The sequence below is a fragment of the Babylonia areolata genome, chromosome 34 (genome assembly GCF_041734735.1).
Source record: "Babylonia areolata isolate BAREFJ2019XMU chromosome 34, ASM4173473v1, whole genome shotgun sequence".
NCBI classification, from domain to species: domain Eukaryota; kingdom Metazoa; phylum Mollusca; class Gastropoda; order Neogastropoda; family Buccinidae; genus Babylonia; species Babylonia areolata.
Genome location: NC_134909.1, coordinates 21,801,551 through 21,824,050, shown reverse-complemented (window position 1 = coordinate 21,824,050; position 22,500 = coordinate 21,801,551). Strand labels below are relative to the sequence as shown.

The following is a 22,500-nucleotide window of genomic DNA, read 5'->3' as shown; positions in this document are numbered from 1 at the left end:
GACGACGTCCAGAGGAACGCAGACGGACGACTTACCCACATTGATAGAACCGTTGGCGCTGTGTCCACCCCTTCCCATCCTATACGGCGGTCCTCAGGGGCTGCTGGGCAGGAGCGGAAAGCCTCGGGCGGAGGCACGGTGTCCGCCTCCCGTCCCCCCCCCCCCCCCCCCCACCCCCCGGTCCCGGTCCCCCTCGTCCCGCCTCTCGTCTGCCTGCCCCTCGGGCTGGCGGGAGTGGCCAGAAACCCCCCATACCTCCAAAACTCAAGGAGGGGAGGGTTGCGGCCTCGGCGGGGTCGGGAAGAGCCGAGGTGGTGGATATTCCGGCTTGGTCGGAATCGGACAAAATTTTAAGCTCTAAAAACAGATATGCGGTCTTGGCCGACCTTGAGCCACCGCAAGCAGAGGAGCAGGGGGTAGCGATGGAATAGGCTGCTGCTTTATCTTGTTTTAACCTTTTTAATGGCAGTGATCCACTGGAACATCCGGGGGTTCTTCGCCAATTTCCAAGAACTCCAGCTGCTTTGTTGTGCCTTGAAACCCTCAGTGCTGGCGCTGCAAGAGACTCTGCAAAGAGATGGCAAGGTTTTATCTCTCTCTGGTTTTAACTCCATATTTAAACCCGCTAAACTGAAGCAAGAGGGATTGACGGGAGGTGTCGCTCTTTTTATACATAAGTCCCTTTTATACAGTACAGTTCCTTTAAGCACCCCTTTACAGGTGGTGGCAGTCAGAGTCACACTTAAGAAAACCATCACTGTCTGCTCTCTGTACCTTTCTCCTTCCATCTGTATTCTGAGGCAGGACCTCATGAACCTTGTCGAACAGCTCCCACGACCTTTTCTACTTGTTGGGCGACTTCAATGGCCACTCCCCGCTCTGGGGAAGTGAGATGTCATCAGCCCGAGGTCTTCTTTTGGAAAACCTTCTTTCTGATATGGCCCTGTGCTGTCTTAACGACAAGTCACCCACTTATTTTCATCTGTCCTCTGGAAAGCTCTCGTGTTTAGATCTGTCGGTCTGCGATCCATCGTTGGTCCTGGACAACGAGTGGAGAGCGCACGACGATCTGCACGGGAGTGACCACTTTCCTGGCATGCTCCGCCCCACAGATGGTGAAGGTGACTCTCTGCCTGACCGCCTGAACGATGACAAAGCTGACTGGGGAATTTTTACCACAAAGTTAAGAGTGGAGCTGCAGGAAGAAACAGTCTTAAAAAGCAAGGACCCTGCTGACACTCTGACTCAGATCGTTTTAGATTGCGCCAGAGCAGCAGTCCCATCGTCTACCTTCAAACCTCAGATGCCAAGAACGCCCTGGTTCAACGCGGAATGTCGGGAGGCCCGTAAGTCTCGGAAGAGAGCGCAACGACGCGTCTTTCAGAGACCGGAGACCGATAGCGTTCGAACCCATCAAAAGCTGAGGGCGAAAGCCAGGTATGTTTTTAAAAAGAACCAGAGAAAATCATGGAGAGATTTTTGCTCTTCCTTAACCTCCAACACACCCAAGAAGAAAGTGTGGAGGGTTTAAAAAAAAATTAAGGGCAAAAACGTCTGCCCAACTTTTCATCACCTTAAACTGACGCTCTGGTCACAGAGAAGAAAGCAGTTGCCAATTTGCTTGCCTCCACAATCGAACTGAACTCTAGATCTGCCAAAAATCTGCTCGGTTTCTCAAAACCAAAAACCTGACAGAAAAAACACCCTGCAACTTCTCTTCCAACAACACAGAGAGCTACAACCTTCCTTTCACTATGAATGAACTAAAATCTGCCCTTCAGACCTGCACAGATTCCTCTCCAGGAATGGACGAGGTCCATTATAAACTCTTAAAACATCTTCCCGAAACCTGTCTGGACACCCTGCTCAAAGTTTACAACCACATCTGGATCACAGGCTTTTTTCCACCCTCCTGGCGGAAAGCCCTCATAATCCCGGTGCCAAAACCGCGAAAAGACCCCTCGAACCCCTCCAACTACCGCCCAATAGCACTGACCAGCTGCATCTGTAAACTGATGGAGAAGATGGTCAACGGTAGACTGATGTGGAAACTAGAGACCGACGGCCTTCTGGTGAAAGAACAGTGCAGTTTCCGCAAGCATAGCTCTACCGTTGACCATCTGGTTCGTCTGGAAACCACTGTAAGAAATGCCTTTGTAAACAAACAGCATGTGGTGGCCATATTTTTTTGACTTGGAGAAAGCTTACAATACCACCTGGAAATTTGGAATCCTCTCGGACCTGCACAAGCTCGGCTTCCAAGGATACCTGCCCCAGTTCATCCACAATTTTTTGCAAGACAGACAATTCCAGGTGAGGGTCGGCACCACCCTTTCCGACATTCACGAGCAGGAGCTGGGTGTCCCGCAAGGGAGCATTCTGTCACTGGCTCTCCTCAGCATCAAAATTAATGACATCGTTCAATTGGTTCAGAAGGGATCGGACAGCTCGCTGTTTGTGGACGATTTCGCCTTGTATGCAACTGGCAGCACGTATGCCAGCATCCAGCGACGGCTTCAGCTCTGCGTCGACAAAATCCAGTATTGGGCAGAGGAGAATGGTTTCACCTTTTCGTCCTCCAAAACTGAGTGTATTCATTTTCACAACTTTTGCCAGTTCTATCAGGACCCTGAAATCCGTCTGGGAAAATCCACCTTCCCGGTGGTCAAGGAAGCCAAATTTTTAGGGGTTGTTTTTGATCAGAAGCTGAACTTCCTCAGCCATATCAAACAGCTGAAAATGTCTTGTCAAAAAGCCCTGAACATCATCCGAGTTGTGGCACACACGAACTGGGGTGCTGATAAGAGAACTCTCTTGCACCTCTACAGAGTCCTGGTCCGGTCCAAACTGAATTACGGAAGTGTAGTATATGGCTCGGCCAGACCATCTTACCTGAAACTGCTGGACCCTATACACCACCAAGGGCTCCGTCTCAGCTTAGGTGCGTTCCGCACCACCCCTGTGCACAGCCTGTATGCAGAGGCGGGGGAAGCGCCTCTCTCCAACCGCAGACTGAAGCTGACCCTAAATTATTACTTGAAACTGTTTTCTGAACCTACAAACCCTGCTTACGACGCTGTTATTCAACAACCCTTTCAACAAGAAATTTAAAGACAACCCAAACTGCATCCTCCTCTTGGACTCCGCATTCAACCGCACATAGAAAATGCCAATCTGGATGTTGGTGGCATTTCAGATTTCTCCAAGTTCCCTGACAGCCCTCGGTGGACCTTTAGAACACCTGAGGTCCGATTCGATCTGGCCTCGTACCGTAAAGACTGCGCCAGTTCTCTGGCCTACAGAACTTACTTTTCGGAACTCTGCCACAAATTTCCCACTTTTCAAAGAATCTTCACTGACGGTTCCAAGTCAGAGGACGGAGTTGCTGCATCTGCGTTCTGTCCCGCCTTTCCTGACCGGCCCTCAACGGAACACATCCTGTCTGACAGCTCAGTGTACACTGCGGAACTGACCGCACTGGTTCTGGCGGTAAAAATGGTTCTCTATTCGAAACAAAAGAGATTCATGATCTTTTCCGACTCCTTGTCAGCTCTGGAGGCGATCGCCTGCAGGAATATCACTCATCCCAAACTGCTGGAATTTTATGAAGCTTTTACTGTTGCAAAGAAGAAAGGATACGAGGTTGTGTTGGCCTGGGTTCCCAGACATGTTGGCATTCGTGGTAACGAAAGGGCAGGCCTGCTGGCCAGGAACGCTGTAAAGAAAGAATTATCCAGATCCTTTGTACCATACACAGACATGAAGCAGAAGGTGAACACTTATGTTAAGGATCTTTGGCAAGAGGAGTGGAACACCCAGACAGACAACAAGCTCTTTCAGATCCGTCCAGACCTAAAAGAGACCCTCCCTTCAGGGGTGAAGAACAGAAAGGAGGAGTCTGTGCTGTGCAGACTGCATGTGGGGCACACTCTTTTTTTTTTTTACTCATTCTTACTTGTTGAAGGGGAAAGAGGCCCCTCGATGTATTCCCTGTGATGAGCCTCTCACCGTGAAACACGTGCTCCTTAACTGTTGGGATCTGCATGACGTTAGACACAGACATTACACGGCGGTTTCTTTGAAGACCTTGTTTCGTGATGTCCCTCCGTGGGCGCTGATGCACTTCTTAAAAGAAGTGAACATTTTTAACCAGATTTGAAGGTTTTAAACTATGGAAGTTTAAAAAAAAAAAAAAATTGAGTGGAAAGTTTGAAGTGGTGACTCATTTTAATTGTTTGTTTCTTTTTACCCTTGTAGTAGTTATTAACGCGGCGATAGCCTTGAGATGGCCTTAGTGGTCGGCGAGGCTCTAAGCACCGTAACTTCATTTCATTTCATTTCATTGTACTTAGGGCTGGTTAATCATGTTAAATATTATCTAACATCATCCTGACTCGATAACCATTCTGCTATTTATGTTAATTCCATGACATAATTACGAAAGAAAATGCCGATTCGAAAGTTAATCCCACTCACCTACAAAAACAGTTGTATAGAGTTAACTTTTTTTGTTGTTGCTTTTGGTTTGGTCCCTCAAACGACAGTCCCCCTTGAATCCTCCAACATTGAAGACCTTGACAAGACTCGCCCCAAGCGCGGAAGTGGAGGGGTATCGAAACTGAGGTCACCACGAGAGAAGGGCAGGAAAGCCCACAAGATTTTTTAATACACTTTTTTGATTTCATTTCTTATTGATGATGAACAAGGATGATGGCGATGATGACGATGATGACGATGTTGCTATGGAGTTCCATTTCAGTTAGGAACTACGTGACAAGGCTGTACTCTACCCTTCCTGTTATAATAATATCACGGCGTCAACCAAGCCCAAGAAATATAGACACTTATAGTGTTGGTCAGGAAATTAGAGCAACACACCAAAAGACGCATCCGTGAAGTAGATGATCCTCGACTGTTTGGTCCCAATCTTCCCATTAGAGCCAACAGCACATTCAACTCCGGGAAGGAGCCGGCCGCTGTCCGATAAACCCACCTCCGCTGGAATTCGAACCCGCGTCCTCTCAGCCATCAGTCCGCGACACCAACCACTTTGCGGCTGGTATTTGCTTATGTGTTTATTTGCCCAGCCAGGCAGAAACCCCCTAGGAAGCTGAACATCCACCACCTCCCTATCACAAAGGACGTGCTGCAGCAACAAATCCAAGCAGCTCTCCAAGAAATTCCTGCATCGACTGATGTAGAAGAGGTATGGAGCACCTTTAGAAATGCTGTGCACACAGCAGCAGCTGACACACTCGGCTTTGTACAGAGGAGCCACAAAGACTGATTTGATGAGAACTACTCTGGAATATCCAAGCTCCTGAACACACTGCATATACGGCATCAGGATCACATTTCCGATAAAGACTGCCAGAGGAAGAAGAACCAGTTCTTGCAAACCAAGCAACTCGTACAGAAGAGGCTGCGTGAAATGAAGAACGCCTGGTGGGAGAGAAACTCCGAAGAGCTTCAGTCCGCTGCTGATGCTCACGACATGAAGACCTTCCATGGTGGTCTCCGAGCTGTGTATGGGTCGAGAGTCACAAGATCAACCCCTGTCCGAGCCTCGGACCAGACCACCCTCCTGACAGACAAGAAAGACATCCTTGCACGCTGGGCAGAGCACTTCAACACCCTCCTCAACAGGGACTCGTCCGTATCTGACGAGGTAATTGCAGCCCTCCCACAGCTACAAGTCAGTGACTCGCTAGCTGCCCCTCCCACCAAGGCCGAGACCCAGAAGGCCCCGAAGCTAACAACGTCAGGAAAAGCACCAGGAGCAGATGGAATCGAGGCTGACATCTACAAGTATGGAGGCAAGGTGTGGACAGACAAGCTGACCGCTCTGATCCAGTCCATCTGGGAGAGAGGGGAGGTCCCCCAGGATTTCAAGGATGCTTCTATTGTCCACATTTACAAACGGAAGGGAAACAAAACATCCTGCGATAACCACCGTGGAATATCTCTCCTCTGCATCGCTGGCAAGATCTTCGCCCGCATCATACTGAACAGACTGGTTGACCATGTCTCCAAAACAGTCATCCTTGAAGCACAGTGCGGCTTCTGCTCAGGCAGGGGAACATGTGACATGGTGTTTTTACCATACGCCAGATGCAAGATAAGTGCCGTGAGCAGAACAAGGAGCTCCACATGGTCTTTGTAGACCTGACTAAGGCTTTCGACATGTGAACCGCCGTGGTCTGTGGAACATCCTCCAAAAGTTCGGCTGCCCAGAGAGCCTAATCCAGCTGATTGCATCATTCCACGATAGCATGCAGGCGAGAGTACAGGAAAATACGGGCATGTCGGATCCATTCCCTGTGGTAAATGGTGTGAAGCAGGGCTGTGTCCTGGCACCCACACTGTTCTCCATTCTCTTCTCTGCTATGCTGATTGACGCCTTCCAAGACTGTGACGTGGGCATCTACATTCAGTTTCGCATAGATGGCAAACTTTTCAACTTGCGGCGACTCCATGCCAGGTCCAGGGTGTTTGAGGCACTGTTGAGAGGGTTCCTCTTTGCTGATGACTGCGCGCTTGCTGTACACACCCATGAGGACATGCAGTTCATAATGGACAGGTTGTCAACCTCCTGCAGGCGCTTTGGACTCACCATCAGCCTCAGCAAGTCCGAGTCCATATACCAACCAGCTAGCTCACAGAGCGCCAGTGCCTCCCCCCCCCCCCCACCCCCACCTGCAATCAAGATCAATGATACAGAGATCAAGTCAGTCGACAAGTTTGGTTACCTGGGCAGCACCCTATACAGCAACGGAGCCCTTGATGCAGAAGTGACGCTGCACATCGCCAAGGCCAGCTCCGCCTTTGGCAGACTCAACAACAGACTGTGGAACAACAAAGGCATCAGGCTCAGCACCAAAATCAAAACCTACAGTGCTGTTGTGCTGACCACCTTGTTGTACTGCTGTGAAACATGGACCACGTATCGCCGTCACATTCAACTTTTGAGCAGTTTCACCAGAGATGCCTACGAAAGATCCTCGGCATGAAGTGGCAAGACAGGGTCTCCAACCTCCAGGTCCTAGAGAGGAGTGGCCTGCCCAGCATCGAAAGCCTGCTGATCCAGTGCCAGCTACGCTGCACAGGACACGTTGTCCGCATGACAGACAGCAGGACCCCGAAGATGCTACTGTATGGCCAGCTGAAGGAAGGCACCGTGAACTTGGCAGACCCTGCAAGCGCTTCAAGGACACCTTGAAGACAAACCTCAAAGCCTGTGACATAGGTATCGCTTCCTGGGAAACTGATGCCCTTGACCGCTCTCGCTGGAGGATGCTGTGCTCTAGTGGCATAAAGACGTTTTAAAACAAGAAAACGCTGGCCATTAAGGAGAAGCGTGAGCGAAGCAAGCAGGGCTCAACTTCTGGAGACGTTTTCCCTTGCAACACGTGTGGGAAGTGCTGTGTATCTAGAATCGGCCTCTTCTCCCATATGAGGACACACGCTGACAGATAAGCCTGCCTGCCTGCCTACTCATCCGTCGGTCCGACGGGAGACTCCATCATCACTTTTAGTTTAGTTGGATTTGATGCCTCACACACGCGCACACATACACACACACACACACACACACACACACACACACACACATATATATATATATATAGATAGATAGATAGATAGATATCTATCTATCTATCTATCTATCGAGGATCGAGTAAGCATTTAGTGCTGACCAGCACATTGGGTCTACACGTAGGTTTGAAATCTGCTCCCACATTTCTTTGGGGTGTAACAATACATAATTATGGTTGCGATAATGTAAATCGTTATGAAAATTGGTCTTTGTTGCCGCTCGAGAACAACCAAAGCCTCCAAAATAAAACGCACCCATGCCGTGCACACGAACAGGTTTTATTTCCTGGACTGCAAGTACACCATCCAAGCAACCTGCCCTTCCATTCACCTCCCACTACCACCACTACCTCCTTTCTCACATTCAACTGACAGCCCTATCACATGAAGCAACGTTGACGTTCATCCTGAAAAATGGATTGAGGAAGGAGAAAAAGTACAAAATTCTTCCTCCGCTTAGAAAATTATAGATCAAATATGAATATTATGACAAGTATTTGTAAGAACAATGGATAAATAATATCTAACCAAATGGAAATATTAGAAGAACAAGTTAGATTTTATTCAGATCTCTACAGTCAGACAACACTAACAAATAACATTACACAAGCAACAGACGATTTCTTGAAAGATGAACAATTCACAAAGTTAGATCACGATGAAGCAGCATTATTTGAAAGACTTATTAAAGAAGAAGAAGCCAGCAACGCATTGAAACAAATGAAAAATGGGTCGTCTCCAGGTAGTGATGGGTTAAGCACTGAATTTATGAAATTCTTCTGGATTAAACTAAAAAAGCTTGTAACTAATTCTTTCAATGAATCGTTTGCAGACGAAGAAATGTCTTATACACAGAGACGTGGAATAATCAAACTTTTACACAAAGGAAAAGAATTATCACGTAATGAATTAGACCACTGGAGACCAATAACTCTAACGAACACAGACTACAAAATGATGGCAAAAGCGCTTGCAAACAGATTAAGTAAAGTTATATATAAATTAATCAATCCGGACCAGGTTGGATACTTGAAAGGAAGAAACATTTCATCAATAATTAGATCCATCGATGATGTTATAGATTATCTGAACCATACAAACGAATCAGGATATCTCCTCGCCCTAGATTATTACAAAGCAATTGACTCAGTTTCGCGAGATTTTCTGTTGCATACATTTAGAGTATTTGGGTTTGGTGAACAATTTGTAAAATGGGTTAATATTTTGAACAAAAATACATTTAGCAGTATCAATCATGGAGGATGGATTTCACGGCCCTTTCCCGTTACATGTGGCATCAGACAGGGATGCCCATTCTCACCCTTAGCTTTCATTTTAGCTGTAGAAATACTGGCAATCAAGATAAGAAACAGCAATATAAAAGGAATAAAACTTCCTACTGACAGACAAATTGACAAGCAAATGAAAATAAAACAATTAGCAGATGATACAACTCTTTTTCTGAAAAAACAAAGACGACATGTTAAAAGCTTACAACATCATAAATGATTTCTCCACATTCTCAGGCTTGGTATTAAATCAAAAGAAAACTAAGGCCATGAAACTGGGGACAGGTTGTGAAAACCAAAACCTTCCTTTTGAAGTAACAAAAATGATAAAGATATTAGGTATCTACTTTCAAAATGGCATCAGAGCCCAAGACATCAAAAGAATTGGGAGGGGAGTGTAGAAAAGGTAACAATCTGATAAAGACTTGGAGTCATAGAGATGTAAGCATAAATGGAAAAATAGTAATTGTGAAATCTCTTCTGGTAAGTCAGTTTACGTATGTTATGCAAGCAATTGGTTTGCCAGACCATATTCTTACAAAATAAACAGAACTCTTTACAAGTTCATTTGGCAAAGAAAACACACAAACAGAAAAGCATATGAAAAAATAAAAAGGAAGGTAATGGAAGGAAATTATGACTTAGGGAGATTAAGAATGATAAATATGGTCAGTTTACAAAAGTGTTTTTATCTGCAATAGGTCGGAAAACTTTTCCAAACTGCAGACGAAAACTGGAGTTACATCCCAAAATGGCAGTTTAAGCAATTTGGAAAATGGCCAAAGGTTCTCGACGTAAATTGCAGACCTAATCAATTAAAAGAAATAGACAATATTACAAACGAATTCTGGAGAAAAGTTCTCCGTACATACTTAGAAACCAAACCAATAGAATCAGCAGAAAACGTACATTTTCACAATTTTCAAAATCAACTCTTGTGGAATAATAGTCTCATACAATTTAAGAAAAAAAAAAATTATTCTTTCCTAATTGGTCTAAGATTGGAATAGACAGAATTATGGATATGATTAAAATAGAAGATAAAAGACCATATGCACTGGAGGAAATCCAAAGGAAAGTACCTCAAAACAATGTTGTCACTTATTTTGAATATCATGCTTTGATAAATGCTATTCCAGCAGAATGGAAAGAATGGATCAGACAGGCAGACACACAAATTCACACTTTGAAAAATGATAGACATTTTGCAAACAACTTTAATGATAAGCCAAAAGTAATATCAAAATATTTAGATAATCAAACAAATGACAGAGATACAAGAAATCCGTGTGCATGTGGATTCTGGAAAAGAAAATTTGGCATTGAATTAGATAAAGATATCTGGCTAATCCCTCATTTTGCAACAAAAGAAGTAAGACTGCGTGAATTGCAATGGAAGATCCTCCATAACGTATACCCAACAAATATTCTGCTACATAAAATGAATGTGACTGATGACAATAAATGCACGACTTGCAAAGATGTGGTAGATTTTATTGAACACTTCTTTTTTGAATGCCCAAATGTCAATAATTTTTGGAAAGCAGTTGAACGTTATATAAGCAGTAACATTGGAAAAAAGTACAATTGACAGTAAACGAAGTCTTGTTTGGTTTTCAAAACAAAGAAATTAAATACTGCACGGTAAATGATATAAACAGAATAATACTTATTGGAAAGATGTGCATAAGTATTGCCAAGAAAACTAAAACATCTCCAATCTTAGTAATTTTTTGAACAGCAAGTCCTCACGTCGAAAAATACAGTTCATATAGGTACAGAATAAACATAATGCTTGACAACATTGATAATGCTCTGCATATACATGGCACATACCTAATTGTATATGAAAACTGCAATGACGTTGTTGACTGAGGTAGTAACAGCAATAATTATGCATCTAATTAATATCATTATCATTCCTCTTCAGCTCCTCCTCTGAGTACCTGTTATTATTATTATTATCATTATTTCTATTTTGACTATTATTGTTGTTGTCGTCATCATTGTCTTTTGAGAAAGAATTGGGTGAAAATGTCACATACAATGCACACTAATGCATAAAGAAACCCAGACATACGTAGGCACATGCAGAATATTAAAGCACGCAACAAATGTCCATCATTAGAAAAACCCCACACAAGAGAAGCATGAATGGGACTATTCCTATCTCCTTTTTCTGTATCACACAAAATGTTCCTTTCTATTTGAATATTTTGCTCTGCTACCATCAATATTACTATCATTATTAGTATGATTAGTATGATTTATTTATTTATTTATTTATTTATTTATTTATTTTTTTTTTATTATTATTATTTTTTGTTGTTGCTGTTGTTTTTTTGTTCTTGTTTTTCGGTCAATGAAGAAAGCACGTGCAGAGCTCAAAGAAAAAAGTATTTTAAAGGAAAAGAAAAAAAAAGGGACCCCCCCCCCCCCCCCCCCAAAAAAAAAACCAACAACAAAAAACAAAAAAAACCCTCACAAAAACCCCCCAACGGTAACGATAATAACAAATAACTACATATGAATAAGGGAGAAAACACAAGTTTTCCTTACCGATAGAAATTAGTCAAAAGACCAATGTGTATTCGAGGTCTTTTTGCTTTAAATTGATCTACACGGTGTGCGTCTTCAAGTAAGGCGCGTCGTATGCAAAATGACGGACAATTTTATGTGAGTTCACACATGTCTCTTTGTGAAGGTCAAGGTATTCGTGTCAGGGTTGTGTGTTTCATCAGGGCCGTAACTCTCCGTTTTCACGTGCTCACGTTGAGCTGTGCAAGTTGTCAAATGATGTGTCCACCTCCATGTCTTCTTCGTTTCGCAGACTATGATTTTTACGACTTAGATTTTTGTTTTGCTAAACCCTTATATTGCCTTGCTTGTTCAGAATCTATAAATACGACTCACTTTGTTGGAAAAAAAAAGAGCTGCATAGTTTAAAAAATGAATAGAGGCTAAAAATAAATAAATAAATAAAAATCAGTAATACATTGATATAGCATTTCTAAAGAATGTGAAGACATCCGTCACATAATTTATCCGTATTGTCTCAAGAATGTTTATTTATTTACTTATTTGTTTATGTATTAATTAAGATGTTTCAGCACATATTCTTGAAGCTCTGCATTTTACATCATGTCATTGCCAACATTGTTGCATGTTTCCATGACACTTTTCATTTCTCTGTTCCTGTCCATTTGCAGGTAACCCTGTATAACGACCACATCAGAAAGATGATGAATGAATGTAAGATTTGTGGAATGGATGGGTGAATGATGGGGAATTAAAAAATTAAAAAACAAAAATTAAAAAAAAGCAACGTTGACGTTCATCCTGAATGCCTTTATTTGCTTTTGAAACGTTAAGTAGGCCAACGAGCAACGGTCCACATCAAGTCACCTTGACCCTGAAACATCCGGGTTGGTGAGAACCAATCAAAACTAAATCGTAGAAACGGGTCCAACAATCTCAAGTGGTGGTGTCCTCGACACAGCAATGTAGCTTATTTTCCCCTTGTTTTCACGCTGGAGTGGTTATTCCAACACATAGGCTCCAACACCCCCCCCCCCCTTCCCCCCTCCCTCTCTTTTTTTTATCTCTCTGAACAGAAATACAAACAAGACCGCCCGCTGTCCCTGATAAATGCGTTGGAGAGACCACCCGACATGTTCCCGCGGCCTGGCTGTTCACGGTGCAAAGCAAAGAAAATGTTCAGCGCTGGATCAGGAAGAGGGGAAGGGAGGGGGGCTGGGAGTGGGGTCTGAGGCCAGGGTATTTTTCAAGGGGGCGAACACGCGATCTACTGGTGGGTATTGTGCGTTCAGTTTGCAAGTCATTATGTGGGACAGGTCTGTTCGTAGGGGAATATTCAAATGACATAGCCGCCATGATGGTGTGACAACAGGCAGTGCGATTGACCATAAACTGACACCAAGTGGCGCTCTTCATGCAATGTCTGCTCTCTCTCTCTGTGTGTGTGTGTGTGTGTGTTGCTGCTCGTTGTTTGTGGAGCTGAACCATGGTCACGGTGCCAAAGCTAAACAAAACGTGTCCTGGGATTTTCTTTCAGGAAGACTTCCTCACTGACAGGTTGGGTGAGGGGGTTGCATGGCTGGTAAAGTCAGGGGAACGTATATTAGGGATTCAGCACAGGCAATAGTAGGCGAGAGAAAGGGTGGAGGTGGGTGTAGGGCGGCAGAGCTGCTTACTTTTTTCCCCCCATGCCTTTGTTAACTGTCCACCTTGATCATTATCTGCGATTAATATTGTTTCAGTCACAGACATACAGACCGATACACATACACACAATATCACACACAAACACACACACGTGCGCGCACGCGCGTACACACACACACACACACACACACACACACACACACACACACACCGCAACAGGCATGACAGACAACGACACACTGCAGTGATGATCAGAAAAACTCACATGTCTACGAAATGGATGAAAATTTGTGGTCCCAGCTTTTCTATTCAGTCAAGCATCCGTAGGCCCATCCAGCGTTTATCATTCAATGACAGCAGGACAAAGGGGTGGGGGAAAGGAGTTTTGGAGGTGCAAGGGACATCGAGTGGAGGAATAAAAGAAAATCTCTCTCTCTCTCTCTCTCTCTCTCTCTCTCTCTATATATATATATATATATATATATATATTAACCACTACTTTATATTTACTCAGTGAATCACTTGTTGAAACTCACGACATGGGAGGGAGAGAGTGGGACTGATGGCACTGGAGTGAGGTGTGTGGAGGCGAAGGGTGTGTGTGTGTGTGTGTTGTGTGGCAAGTATACTGTATGTCAGTCCATTAAAATAGTTCCTAAATTACAAGTTCTGTACTTTTTGCTTGCGAAATAACAAAATCAAAAGGGGGAATAATTTTGGATGTTACACCAGTTATCATTTGGAACGCTGATCATTTGGAACTTGACATGTTGGAACAAGACACTGTTCAGAGCGAAACTGAATTTCAGCGCAAATTTTCAGTCTTGCAAGTTTATAAGACATGAAAAGACTGTTGTTTTGTTGATCACATATACATACATCCCATATATGCACACACAAACACACACACACACACTCACACGCGAAACATGCAGACGCTTTGGGCAGACATGGACATACAGGCAATTAAAAAAAAAAAAAAAAAAAAAAAAAATATATATATATATATATATATATAGAGAGAGAGAGAGAGAGAGAGAGAGAGAGAGAGAAGGAAAGAGGGAGTAATAAGAATGCAATGCAACAGAAATATTTACACATATTGAAATATCTTGCGTATGCAAACACTTCAATGATCGTGAAAACCAACTCCTATTCCTTACCCTCTTTCCTTCTACCCAAACAATTGCCTATGTATGTATGTATGTAAGTATGTATGTATGAATCCATTTTGTCATACTGCAAGTCGCTGCAATTTTTCCTCACCCCCACCCCACACTGTCATTCCAACCCACGAATATGTGACAATTCACATTAACAAGGAAGACTTCCTGAATCAGCTACCCATTTGAAACGGGCATTTTGTATAGTGAGTCTGAGGTGGTCGTGGGAGCTGAAATGGAGGAAGGGAAGCACGAAGATTTAAGGTGAGGTTAGGTCAGGGTCAAAGAAAATATAGATGTGTGTGCACGTAAACAGGTTTCCTGTTTGTGCACTGATAGTTCCAATGTACAGTGAACATTTCGTGAGCTATCGAGGACGACAGGTTTTTTTTGTTTGTTTTTTTTTCCTCGTCTATTTTAGACACATTGTTATTAGATTCAATAGGTGGATGGGTATTGCCGTAAAATGATCGACTTTTTTTTCTCCTTTTCTAAAACAAATCTGGTAAAACCTAAGGATTCAAATGTGCCTGAACAATATACTCTTGATATGTTTTTCCTTATTTTGTCAACACAGTACATCTTTATTAATATCATTTGAAATTGCTTTGTGTATTCAAAGGCTCGTCACACATACACACATTCTCTCATCCGCAGCTGAGTCTAACATATGAACATGGCAAAAGACTAACTATAAAGTGAAAAGATAAGATTAAAACATGAAAGTGACAACACTAAGCAGTTTGATTTATAACACAGTGAAATATATTATAAAACGTATTTTAAAGAAAATAACTAAGAACGATATTTCCGAAAAAGAGACACAATGATGAAATTGTCATTTCATTATTACATATTAAAACATAACCTCTATTTCTAACATATAAACAGGTTTTCACTCACTTAAAAAAAGGGAAACTGACATTCACATTCCCCCACAAACAACTTTGCTCCTTCAGCCCCCCACACCCCCGACCCAACGCATGTCAACTATTACTATATCCATAACTAAAATTGGATTTACTTAGATGCCTCTCCATCATGTACAATGCAGGACAGCCAAAAGACACTCAAGTACATTAGAAAGAAGTCATCTCAGTTGCGTTGCTCCAGCGCTATTCACTTTTTGTATGTCTCTCCATTTTCTGTATGTATATACCCTATATCATTAAGTAATATTATTTTCATGATGCGCACGCAGTCGTGAACACACACACACACACAACACAGGACAAACACACACACACACACACACACACAGAGCGAGGGCGACAGAGAGATACAGATATGAACACATGAACAGACATACAGGCATAAGAGACAGATTTACAGACGGACAGAACACACACACATACCTCTCTCGCCCGTGCACGACTCTGTCTGTACAAGGAGGTGGCCCTACAATAAAACTGGAGTTGGGGTGTTATGAAGCAAATGTGTATTTGGAAAACAAAAGGAAAAAAAAAGTGTGTGTGTGTGTGTGTGTGTGTGTGTGTGTGTGTGTGTGTGTGTGTGTGAGAGAGAGATAGAGAGAGAGAGAGAGAGAGAGTGGTGTATGCGACATTGCTGTTTTACGTTTATTTTTTGGACAACCCAACCCCAGCCACCCCCCACCCTCAGTCTCCCCGCACTACCCCGCCCTTCTCCCTTCTCAGACAGGGGCCATGGCGTAATCTTACTGGCTAGTTCGCATTCACACACACATCTCAACGCCACCCCACCACGCTTCTTCCCATACCTGCAATGCACGAACTGCGCAGTAAAATGAATACAAAGGAAAGGTGAAGGCCGTCGTGGCTGCATGGGTTACGCTGACAGCTAATGCACAATCAATACCCTCCCCCCTCCCCCTTCTACCCACCAGCCCATCCGATCCTCCGTCTGTCCCTTCTTCCCTCCGGTCCTCTGTACGCAACGCTGAATAACAACTTGGGGAAAAAGGGGGAACCCCCCTTTGTGACCATGGCGACACAGTATGTGATCGATGACGCACACGAGTACACTGCATTGCATCTGGAAAAGGTCAGCAGTGCTGTGTGTGTGGGTGGGGGGGGGGGCGGTGTTTATCTGCGTCTGTAAGCATGTTCTTGAGTGCGAGCGAGCGTACGTCCTTGTGCGCATGCATGCTTGTGTATGTGTCTGAAATGAGAATGAAAGAGTATGGGGGAAGACAAGAGAAGAAGAAGAAGAAGAAACAACAACAACAACAAAAAGTTGGAGTGGTGGTAATGAGATAATTTTCTTTCATCAGCCCAACCGTTCAAGCCTCAAAAAACATGTCGTTTGAATGGTGTCGAGTATCTGAAAAGAACCTCTGAAAAGAACTTGGACACCCAAGATGAAGCTACGATATTGTTCCTCTCTGAACAACAATGCTTCAGTCGGTCTGTTACTGTCCCGTCGTTAGAAGTGAGAGGAGGGGGCCGGTGCGAGGGGACGGGGCGTGTGTGTGTGGGGGGGGCGGGTGGGGGGGGACGGGGGGGACAGATGGTGAAAGGGAGAGAGAAAGAGAGAGAGAGAGCAACAAAGAAAGAGAGAGGAAAATTGCAAGAGACAGACAGAGAGAAGGAGAGATAAATAGAGAAAGATACAGAGAGAGGCTTATTTTTCTCTGTATCACAAACACATTCAAATACGCATATACCATCACACACACAAATAACACACACACACACACACAACACACACACACACACACACACACACACACACCTCACCTCACTCACTCACTCAACTCACTCACTCCACAACTTAATGATTTATTCAAACAAAAACAGTGGACAGTTTTTGAAACAGGCTTGTATATTTCTGAAACTGCATTTGAAAGAAAATAATGATGTATTTGGTATAATATCTATTTTTTGAGAAAATATACCGGGTTAGTCTATATGTGCACAAACAATCTGAAATTGTTTTTGATAAAAGAGAAATAAGGCTGATGTTAAAAAGTACAATGAAAAATAAAAAAATAACAATAAAAATTTAAAAAAGGACAACCAACCTCCCCCACACAATTAAATTAGGCATTAATTTTTATTAAAAAAAAACAAAACAAAACCCCACCAAAAAAAAAAAGAAAAACCAACAATAAACAAAGGCAAAAATTCCAAAATTTTACAAACAAATTATTTTAAAATTTTTTATTTTACCAAATTTAGAAAAGAATGGGGAAGGCACACATGCAAATACTAAGGAAATGAATGGGGGTTGTGAGGGCAAAAGGAACAATCTTGAAAAAAGGAGGGAAAATTTATCAGATTTATTTTAAAAATTTTCTCTTGCTCTTTTCGTCGTCTGAAGGTCGTTTGTTTGTTTTTTTTTTTATTTTTTTTTATTCAACAAAACCCTGAAAAAACCTTAACCCCAAAACAGTAAACAAAAAACAAAACATTCACTATTAGTAAAGACTACAAAAATAGCACAAAAAAACCAGATTATGGAAGTTTTTCTTTTTCCCTTGAAAAATCTAAATGAAGTACATATGATCAATCCATCGCCCTGATTTTTGATTTTGGTAATTTAAAAAAGGGAAAAAAAAAAATGCCCCCCTTGCATGGGTTTTTTTTCTCTTTAACTCATCACCATGAAATTTTCTGTGACAAGTTACATATTACACAAGCATGGTAACAGTCGCAAGGGTATTTTTACAGGGAGAAACAAATGTTGCGGTTTAGCTTGGTGTGTGCATGGTGTGGTGCGTGGCGTGCATGTGTGTGTGCGTGCTTTTTGCGTGCATGTGTGGTTGTGGTGTGTGTGTTTGTGTGTGTGTGTGGTGTGGTTGTGCAGTGGTGCATGTGGGTATGGACAAGTTTTTAAACTGATTGCATTGATGTATCCTAAAATTTTACTGTGCGTGTTTGTGTCGATTTTCGATTTATGTTCGTACCCGTTAATTACAATCCCCCCCCCTCCCCAAAAATTCCTTTGACCCCGGTTTAAAATTGGGAAAAAAAACAATTTTTAATATTTATATATATATATTATTTTACGAACTTTTAAAAAATTTAAAAATTTTTGGGTCTTCATATCGAAAACTTTTGCAGTGCTAAAAGGAATCACACAAGTATGTTCGACAGTGTGGGGTTGGCGACCCTTTTCTGAAGCTCTATCGGTTGATAGAAGAGATGTAAAATTGATTCTTTTTTAAAAAAATTATCTTTCATATTGATTATAAAGCTTCGATTCCCCCGATGAAAAAAAAACTTCTTATAACAAAGGTTTATTTATGTTCAAAAATATGTCGGATTTGCTCCCCATTTTAAAGAAAAAATTTGTAACCAAATCATCGTCGTGTTCACAAGTTATTGACCACTTAAGGATTATCTTTTTTAAAAGTCTGTTTATTCAGGGGCTGTTTATGGAATGAAATATTTTCCTGCCCAAGTAAACACTTTTAAAAAAAAAAAAAAAAAAGACCCCTTCTTTAAAAATAATATCGTGTATTTTTGAAAAACATTGATTATTGACAATATAATTATAAACAACAAACATGTTAGACTGTCAATATATTATATGCCTTCTCCCCCCCTGTCAGTCTTTTTTACGTCTGTCTCCACTGTCCTGTCATATATCGTCTGTTAGTCAGCCCCCCCTACTTCTTTACTTTCCCTTGCCCATTCTTCCCTTCGTTTCCCCACCACGCCCCTCCCTATTGTCCTTTTTTGCTTTTTATCTATGCGTTATTGATTGTAATACGTCCCATGCTTTTGCACATGATTGTGTAAATTTTGTGTTGTTTGTGATTTGTCGCTCGTTTTTTAATTTTTCTTTTTTTCCAATTTTATTCTTGCCCGAGAGCCGGTAAAAAAGTACTTTGTGTGTTGGCCCAAATGAAATTACTGTGAAAAAAGCGGTGTGCATTATACATGTATTAAGTTAACAACATTTTTTGGGGTTTTTTGGTTCTTTTAACACGGCAGATGTGTAAGGGCCAAAGTGCACGTTTCCGTTTTGGTGTTCATTTCTTTATTCTTCATTCTCATTTCATTCATTCATTCATTCACTCATCACCATCCCCCTTTTTCACCCCTTTTTTTTTCTTTTTTTATTTTCTTATTTAAAGAAAATACTAACAAAAAGTGATGAATATTGTTTCGAGTGGGGTGTTCAGGTCGATTTAAGTTCTTCCTTTTATTTTATTTTAAATAGATCACTGAAAATGATGTTTTAAAACATTGTCTTTTTTGCCAAGGTGAACTAGAAGGATGCCATTCTTGTCTGTTTTTTGTGTATATGATTTACGGAAATGATTTATTGAAACTGTTTAGATTTGTCTCTGTGCACTTTTCGATCAAAGTAATGTATTGGGAAAAGTGTTTTATTACCGCATTGATCAGGTTCGCCCGAAAACTAAAAAGACATAATAATGACGTGACACAAAGACGCAATTGGACATTGTCGTACTCCTTTAAATACTACCACCAAGTTTTTCTTTTATCCCATAGTTTAAAGTCAATAGAAAGTATACATTATGTCAGTTTATATTCATTATTTGTCCCCGCGTGTGATCTTTAACTAGATTTTCACCGTTGTTCCCGGAAAAAAAGAAAAAAAGTAAGTGGAGAGAATGGGAGGGAGGAAAGACGGGGATATATATATATATATATATATATATTTTTTTAAAAATATATAAATATTATTAATATATACAGAGAGAGAAGAGAGAGGGGAGGGAGAGAGAGGGGGAGGACGACAGAAGACAGACAGACAGACAGAAGACAGGCGGAGACAGCAGACAGAGGAGACAGTGAAAGCAAAGAGAGGAAAAGCGCCCGGGAAAAAAAGAAAAAAAAAAAAAGAATGGAGACAAACATGACATTATTCAGATCCCCGTAATGTGCGTCTGCTTATCGTGCTGACACACGCACAAACTTCTCCTCCACGTCCTGAATAATCTACTGCTAGCGCTGACTCTTCTCACTATTCTGATTGGCAGCCCCCATTGACCTATAGACCCTTCAATCCTTTTTCCCCTTTCCTTACATTTTGGGATCAAAAGGCACTGTTTAAACTGGTTTTAAATTTTATTCTGATCGATTCCAGTCTGTCATTTTTGATAATTTCCCGCTGAACCCGTTAAAAAGAACATGGGTCCCAGGGATCTGTTTTTTGGGCCCCAGTCTTCACCTGTACATGCTCTCTCGTGAAAAATTTTCAACCCCCATAATGTCAGTATATCATTCTTTGTTGATGACCCTAAAATCAAGAAAAGTGTACCCCTAAAAATTGTTGTCACCCCTTTCAAGAAAAAATCCAACGCTTCTGGAATTCCAAATGGTGACTAAATAAGTTACAAAAAAAGCAGACCAAACCCAAAACAATGTATAGAAAAATAAAAAAAAATTTTCCATCACAAATGATACAATAAAAATTGGCAGTAATCCACATCTTTCCGTTCGTCAGGAACCTCGGGTTGATAGACACACAGCCCAGCAAAAAGTATCAGTCAGAATGTAAAACCCTGCTACTGTCAATTGTGGCCATCAGTTCCTTTCGGATGTATTGTCCATGGAAACATTGACTTTGTTTCTCTCTTCCCCTCTGCCTTGACAAAGTATTCTAAATTGTTTGGTTTTCCTGCTTATCTATTCAGTTCCTTAGGCTGCAAAACTGCTGCCCGACCGTCCTCAGAAGAAAAAAAAACTGAGCCATCATCCTCTTTCGCAACTCTCAAGGCTCATGTCTCACAAATAAAGTACAAAATCAGTATTTGTTACAAATGTTTACAAATTAAACCCCCCTGTCTCTGTGGCTGCCCTTCACCCCTACATCCCCCTCGTTTTTGCGACCGGCTTCGGTCCACTTGTTTACGCAACCCGATTCAAAACTCGACTGTTGGGCCCCCATTCTTTTTTTGTCTTGGACCTTGCAACTGGGAAAGAACTTCCTCTTTCGCTTGGTCAGGTCTCTGCCTTTGCTCTTTCAAGCTGGCCCTTAAAACCCATTTTCAAAGTAGCCCCCCCTGCCAGCTTTTTCCTTGTCTTTCGTTTTCCAGTTTTAGGTTTTTTTATGATGTGAAGATGTGTGAAAACGCTTTGATTTTTCCTGCACAAGATTTAGCGCTTATAAATGATTAATTATTATATTATTATTATTATTTGCTAAACCCTTTCGCAAAAATATTAAAAGCCCAAAGCCTGTACCGTACAAAGTGTCATGACAAAACAAGACAGAAAAAACCCGAGGGGGGCAAGCAACATTATTTCATTTTACAAATGTAAAATATATAAATCGCTGGAAATTTTAGTCAAAACGAAACAATGGTCATATCAATGATCAATTTCAATATACTTTGTTGACAGTGAAGAGGAAACCCCAGAAAAGGAAGCAACAACAACAACACAACTTTTTATTAGCAATTACAAAAAAATTCAGCATTTTTACATGCAGAGAAAATGCGGTGGGATTTCGCCCGCTCAAAGAAAAATGATTTTCCAATGGGGTCCCCGTAAAAAGGAATAATGCGTTTCGACTGAGTGAACAAAAAGTTTTCGAACAAAAAGCATCTACACACAAAAACGTTCACAAAAGGGAAGGGGAAAAAAAAATTAATTTTAAACATCCTTTCCAATTTACCAATTCAAGGTTTCACTCTTATTCCCAATCAAAAAACACACACCTTTCAATTAAATTAAATAAACTTTTTTACAATTTTTCAAAACCCGTTCCAAAAAAAAAAAATATTTTTTTTATTTTAAAAACCTTATATTTTAACTTTATTACCATACCCTTTCTACTTTCATTAACCCAACCCCCCTAATTCCCCCCACCCAAAAAACCTTTTTTAACCTTTTGGGGGGGAAAATCCAAAAACTTTTTTGGCCAAATCCCCCTAGATTACCCCAAAAAAAACCTCACCTCCCAGGGGCCTTCACCGTGGCTTTTCCTTCACGTGGCCTCATTGGGCTGTAGGTCGGTAGGCAGGAGGCGGAAGGGGCTGCACAATCCCCCTCAAAAAAAAAAAAAAAAAATTACCCCGTGTGGCAGGCAACCCGGTAAAGTCGGAACGACAAGCTACCTTCCAAAACCCCGTTTCCCAACCCTGCGGGGAGGCGAAGTGGTAAAGGGGCAGGAGAGGATGTGTGGCAGTTCCCGTCACGATTGCACGCGGCGGCTGTGGGGGGGATGGGCGTCCGCCGTGATGGGGCAGATGCGGCGCCGTTTCCCCCCACCGTGTCAGATAGCTCCTTTTTTGGGCAGAACTGCCCCCCACTGGGGAAGGGGAGATAAAAGGGTCCCCCAAAAAGCCTTTCCTCCCCACTGTAAAA

General features: G+C 42.0%; 1 protein-coding gene and 1 long non-coding RNA gene across 4 annotated transcripts in view; both read left to right on the top strand.

Moving 5' to 3' along the window:
• LOC143277326 (uncharacterized) overlaps nt 1–22,500 on the top strand; it is a 329,350-nt gene that overhangs the window by 245,989 nt on the left and 60,861 nt on the right. The gene's annotated exons all lie outside the window — the stretch shown is intronic.
• Nucleotides 16,196–22,500, top strand: part of LOC143277350 (uncharacterized) — a 13,558-nt gene continuing 7,253 nt past the window's right edge. Inside the window, exon 1 of the long non-coding RNA XR_013053736.1 lies at nt 16,196–16,262. This is a non-coding gene — a long non-coding RNA (uncharacterized LOC143277350). The remainder of the gene's footprint in view (nt 16,263–22,500) is intronic.